Genomic DNA, 6,564 nt, shown 5'->3' with positions numbered 1-6,564 from the left:
ATTCTGGAACCCTGTGTCATGGGAACATGACTGAGGCGTGATTGTAGAAACCTGTGACCTGGGAACATGACATCTGTTTAGATTGTGGAATACTGTGCCCTGGGAAACTGACTGAGGCTTGGATCTGGAACCCTGTGGACTGGGAACATGACTGAGGTTTTATTCTGGATCCCTGTAGCCTGGGAACATAACTGAGGATTGATTCTGGAACCCTGTTGCCTGGGAACATGACATCGGTTGGATTCTGGAACCTTGTGGCATGGGAACATGACTAAGGTTTGATTGTGGAACCCTCTGGACTGGGAACATGACTGTGGTTTGATTCTGAAACCCTGTGGCATGGGAACATGACTGATCCTTGATGGTGGAACCGTGGCCTGGCAACAGGACTGAGGTTTGATTGTGGAACCCTCTGGCCTGGGAATAAGACTGATGTTTAATTGTGGAACCCTGTGGCCTGGGAACATGACTGGGGTTTTATTTCTGAAACCTGTGTCGAGGGAACATGACTGAGGGGTTATTCTGGAACCCTGTGTCCTGGGAACATAACTGAGGTTTGATTCTGGAACCATGTGGCCTGGGAATATGACTGAGGTTTGATTCTGGAAACCATTGGCCTGGGAACATGACTAATGTTAGATTGTGGAATCCTGTGTCCTGGGAACATGACATCGGTTTGGATTCTGGTACCCTGTTGCCTGGCAACATGAAATCGCTTTGAGTCTGGAAACCTGTGGTCTGGGAATAAGACTGAGGTTTGATGGTGGTACCCTATGGCCTGTCAACATGACTGAGGTGGGATTTTGGATCCCTGTGGCCTTGGAACATGACTGAGACGTGATTCTGGAAACCTGTGGCCTGGGAACATGACATCTGTTTAGATTGTGGAATACTGTGCCCTGGGAAGCTGACTGAGGCTTGGTTCTGGAACCCTGTGGACTGGGAAAATGACTGAGGTTTTATTCTGGAACCCTGTAGCCTGGGAATCTAACTGATGATTCATTCTGGAACCCTGTGGCCTGGAAACATGACATCAGTGGATTTTGGAAACCTGTGGCCTGGGAACATGACTGAGGTTTGATTGTGGAACCCTGTGGCCTGGGACCATGTTTGAGGTTTGATGGTGGTAACGTGTGGCCTGGCAACATGACTGAGGTTTGTTTCTGGAACCCTGTTCCCTGGGAACATGACTGAAGTTTGATTCTGGACACCTTTGTCCTGGGAACATGACTGAGATTTGATTGTGGAACCCTGTGGCCTGCCAAGATGACTGTGGTTTGATTCTTGAACAATGTGTCCTGGGAATATGACTGAGGCTTGATTCTAGAACCCTGTTGTCTGAGAACTTGAATGTGGTTTGCTCGCAGAAACCTGTGGACTGGCAACATGACTGACGTTTGATTGTGGAACCCTGTGCCCTGGAAACATGACTGTGGCCTGGTACTGGAAACCCATGGCCTGGGAACTTGACATTGGTTTGATTGGAACCCTGTGTCCTGGGAACATGATTGAGGTTTGATTCTGGAAACCATTGGTCTGGGAACATGACTGATGTTAGACTGTGGAATGCTGTGGCATGGGAACATGACTGAGGTTTGATGGAGGAACCCGGTGGCCTGGGAACTTGACTCTGATTTGATCGCAGAAACCTGTGCACTGGCAACATGACTGAGGTTTGATGGTGGAACCCTGTGCACTGGGAACATGACTGCGGCCTGATACTGGAACCCCGTGTCCTGGGAACATGACATTGGTTTGACTCTGGAACCCTGTTTCCAGGGAATATGACTGAGGTTTGATGGTTGAACCCTGTGGCCTGGTAACATGACAGAGGTTTTATTGTGGAACCCTCAGGCATGGGAACATGACTGAGGCTTGATGGTGGAAGCCTGTGGCCTGGAAACAGGACTGAGGTTTGATGGTGGAATCCTGTGGCCTGGGAACATGACTGAGGTTTGATTGTGGAACACTCTGGCCTGGGAACATGACTGAGGCTTGATGGTGGAACCGTGGCCTGGCAACAGGACTGCGGTGTGATTGTGGAACCCTCTGGCCTGGGAATATGAGTGAGGCTTGATTCTGGAACCCTGTGTCCTGGGAACATGACTGAGGTTTGATTGTGGAACCTTCAGGTTTTGGAACATGACTGAGGCTTGATGGTGGAAACCTGTGGCCTGGGAATATAACTGAGGATTGATTCTGGAACCCTGTTTCCTGGGAACATGACTGAGGTTTGATGGTTGAACCCTGTGGCCTGGCAACATGACAGTGGTTTGATTGTGGAACCCTCAGGCTTGGGAACATGATTGAGGCTTGATGGTGGAACCCTGTGGCCTGGCCACAGGAATGAGGTTTGATGGTGGAACCCTGTGGCCTGGGAACATGACATCGGTTTGGATTCTAGTACCCTGTTGCCTGGGAACATGAAATCGGTTTGATTCTGGAAACCTGTGGCCTGGGAATATGACTGAGGTTTGATGGTGGTACCCTATGGCCTGGCAACATGACATCGGTTGGATTCTGGATCCCTGTGGCCTGGGAACATGACTGAGGTTTGATTGTGGAACCCTGTGGCCTGCCAACATGACTGAGGTTTGATTCTTGAACAATGTGTCCTGGGAATATGACTGAGGCTTGATTCTAGAACCCTGTTGCCTGAGAACTTGACTGAGGTTTGATGGCAGAAACCTGTGGACTGGCAATATGACTGAGATTTGATTGTGGAACCCTGTGCCGTGAAAATATGACTGAGGCCTGGTACTGGAAACCCATGGCCTGGGAACTTGACATTTGTTTGATTCTTGAACCCTGTGTCCTGGGAACATGATTGAGGTATGATGGAGGAACCCTGTGGTCTGGGAACATGACTGAGGTTTGATGGTGGTACCCTATGGCCTGGAAACAGGACTGAGGTTTGATTCTGGATCCCTGTGACCTTGGAACATGACTGAGGCGTGATTCTGGAAACCTGTGACCTGGGAACATGACATCTGTTTAGATTGTGGAATAGTGTGCCCTGGAAACCTGACTGAGGCTTGGTTCTGGAACCCTGTGGACTGGGAACATGACTGAGGTTTTATTCAGGAACACTGTCGCCTGGGAACATAACTGAGGATTGATTCTGGAACCCTGTGGCCTGGGAACATGACATCGGTTGGATTCTGGAACCCTGTGTCATGGGAACATGACTGAGGCGTGATTCTGGAAACCTGTGACCTGGGAACATGACATCTGTTAGATTGTGGAATACTGTGCCCTGGGAAACTGACTGAGGCTTGGTTCTGGAACCCTGTGGACTGGGAACATGACTGAGGTTTTATTCTGGATCCCTGTAGCCTGGGAACATAACTGAGGATTGATTTTGGAACCCTGTGTCCTGGAAACATGACATCGGTTGGATTCTGGAACCCTGTGGCATGGGAACATGACTAAGGTTTGATTGTGGAACCCTCTGGACTGGGAACATGACTGTGGTTTGATTCTGAAACCCTGTGGCATGGGAACATGACTGATCCTTGATGCTGGAACCGTGGCCTGGCAACAGGACTGAGGTTTGATTGTGTAACCCTCTGGCCTGGGAATAAGACTGAGGTTTAATTGTGGAACCCTGTGGCCTGGGAACATGAGTGAGGATTGATTCTGGAACCCTGTGGCCTGGGAACATGACTGGGGTTTTATTTCTGAAACCTGTGTCGAGGGAACATGACTGAGGGGTTATTCTGGAACCCTGTGTCCTGGGAACATAACTGAGGTTTGATTCTGGAACCATGTGGCCTAGGAATATGACTGAGGTTTGATTCTGGAAACCATTGGCCTGGGAACATGACTAATGTTAGATTGTGGAATCCTGTGTCCTGGGAACATGACATCGGTTTGGATTCTGGTACCCTGTTGCCTGGGAAGATGAAATCGCTTTGAGTCTGGAAACCTGTGGTCTGGGAATAAGACTGAGGTTTGATGGTGGTACCCTATGGCCTGTCAACATGACTGAGGTGGGATTTTGGATCCCTGTGGCCTTGGAACATGACTGAGACGTGATTCTGGAAACCTGTGGCCTGGGAACATGACATCTGTTTAGATTGTGGAATACTGTGCCCTGGGAAGCTGACTGAGGCTTGGTTCTGGAACCCTGTGGACTGGGAACATGACTGAGGTTTTATTCTGGAACCCTGTAGCCTGGGAACATAACTGATGATTCATTCTGGAACCCTGTGGCCTAGAAACATGACATCAGTGGAGTTTGGAAACCTGTGGCCTGGGAACATGACTGAGGTTTGATTGTGGAACCCTGTGGCCTGCCATCATGACTGAGGTTTGATTCTTGAACAATGTGTCCTGGGAATATGACTGAGGCTTGATTCTAGAACCCTGTTGCCTGAGAACTTGACTGAGGTTTGACGGCAGAAACCTGTGGACTGGCAATATGAGTGAGATTTGATTGTGGAACCCTGTGCCCTGGAAATATGACTGAGGCCTGGTACTGGAAACCCATGGCCTGGGAACTTGACATTTGTTTGATTCTTGAACCCTGTGTCCTGGGAACATGATTGAGGTATGATGGAGGAACCCTGTGGCCTGGGAACATGACTGAGGTTTGATGGTGGTACCCTATGGCCTGGCAACAGGACTGAGGTTTGATTCTGGATCCGTGTGACCTTGGAACATAACTGAGGCGTGATTCTGGAAACCTGTGACCTGGGAACATGACATCTGTTTAGATTGTGGAATACTGTGCCCTGGGAACCTGACTGAGGCTTGGTTCTGGAACCCTGTGGACTGGGAACATGACTGAGGTTTTATTCTGGAACCCTGTAGCCTGGGAACAAACTGAGGATTGATTCTTGAACCCTGTGGCCTGGGAACATGACATTGGTGGATTCTGGAACCCTGTGGCCTGGGAACATGAGAACGGTTTGATTCTGGAACCCTGCTGCCTGGGAACATGTCTGAGGTTTGATGGGGGAATCCTGTGGCCTGGCAACATGACTGAGGTTTATTTCTGGAACCCTGTTCCCTGGGAACATGACTGAGGTTTTATTGTTGAACCCTGTGGCCTGGCAAGATGACTTAGGTTTGATTGTGGAACACTCTGACCTGGGAACATGACTGAGACTTGATGGTGGAACTGTGGCCTGGCAACAGGACTGAGGTTTGATTGTGGAACCCTTTGGCCTGGGAATATGAGTGAGGCTTAATTCTGGAACCCTGTGGCCTGAGAACATGACTGGGGATTTATTTTTGAAACCTGTGTACAGGAAACATGACTGCGGGTTTATTCTGGAATCCTGTCTCCTGGTAACATGACTGAGGTTTGTTTCTGGAACCCTGTTCCCTGGGAACATGACAGAAGTTTGATTCCGGATACCTGTGACCTGGGAACATGACATCTGTTTAGATTGTGGAATACTGTGCCCTGGGAAGCTGATTGAGGCTTGGTTCTGGAAACCTGTAGACTGGGAATATGACTGAGGATTTATTCTGGAATCCTGTTGCCTGGGAATATAACTGAGGATTGATTCTGGAACCCTGTTTCCTGGGAACATGACTGAGGTTTGATGGTTGAACCCTGTGGCCTGGCAATATGACAGTGGTTTGATTGTGGAACCCTCAGGCTTGGGAACATGATTGAGGCTTGATGGTGGAACCCTGTGGCCTGGCCACAGGAATGAGGTTTGATGGTGGAACCCTGTGGCCTGGGAACATGACATCGGTTTGGATTCTAGTACCCTGTTGCCTGGGAACATGAAATCGGTTTGATTCTGGAAACCTGTGGCCTGGGAATATGACTGAGGTTTGATGGTGGTACCCTATGGCCTGGCAACATGACATCGGTTGGATTCTGGATCCCTGTGGCCTGGGAACATGACTGAGGTTTGATTGTGGAACCCTGTGGCCTGCCAACATGACTGAGGTTTGATTCTTGAACAATGTGTCCTGGGAATATGACTGAGGCTTGATTCTAGAACCCTGTTGCCTGAGAACTTGACTGAGGTTTGATGGCAGAAACCTGTGGACTGGCAATATGACTGAGATTTGATTGTGGAACCCTGTGCCCTGAAAATATGACTGAGGCCTGGTACTGGAAACCCATGGCCTGGGAACTTGACATTTGTTTGATTCTTGAACCCTGTGTCCTGGGAACATGATTGAGGTATGATGGAGGAACCCTGTGGCCTGGGAACATGACTGAGGTTTGATGGTGGTACCCTATGGCCTGGCAACAGGACTGAGGTTTGATTCTGGATCCCTGTGACCTTGGAACATGACTGAGGCGTGATTCTGGAAACCTGTGACCTGGGAACATGACATCTGTTTAGATTGTGGAATAGTGTGCCCTGGAAACCTGACTGAGGCTTGGTTCTGGAACCCTGTGGACTGGGAACATGACTGAGGTTTTATTCAGGAACACTGTCGCCTGGGAACATAACTGAGGATTGATTCTGGAACCCTGTGGCCTGGGAACATGACATCGGTTGGATTCTGGAACCCTGTGTCATGGGAACATGACTGAGGCGTGATTGTAGAAACCTGTGACCTGGGAACATGACATCTGTTTAGATTGTG

At 49.3% G+C, this 6,564-nt stretch overlaps 1 long non-coding RNA gene across 1 annotated transcript; it reads right to left on the bottom strand.

Moving 5' to 3' along the window:
* Window positions 1-1,592: 1,592 nt before the first annotated feature.
* LOC309622396 lies at window positions 1,593-5,339 on the bottom strand. The gene is made up of 3 exons (XR_014240825.1): window positions 4,150-5,339; window positions 2,936-3,068; window positions 1,593-2,374 (listed from the first exon to the last, which is right to left on the bottom strand). It is a non-coding gene; the product is annotated as an uncharacterized lncRNA (long non-coding RNA).
* Window positions 5,340-6,564: the final 1,225 nt, after the last annotated feature.

The sequence above is a fragment of the Balaenoptera borealis genome, assembly GCF_965194805.1.
Source record: "Balaenoptera borealis genome assembly, contig: HAP1_SCAFFOLD_2459, whole genome shotgun sequence".
NCBI lineage: Eukaryota > Metazoa > Chordata > Mammalia > Artiodactyla > Balaenopteridae > Balaenoptera > Balaenoptera borealis.
The sequence above is the reverse complement of the archived record's forward strand: the minus strand, read 5'-3'. Positions and strand labels throughout refer to the sequence as shown.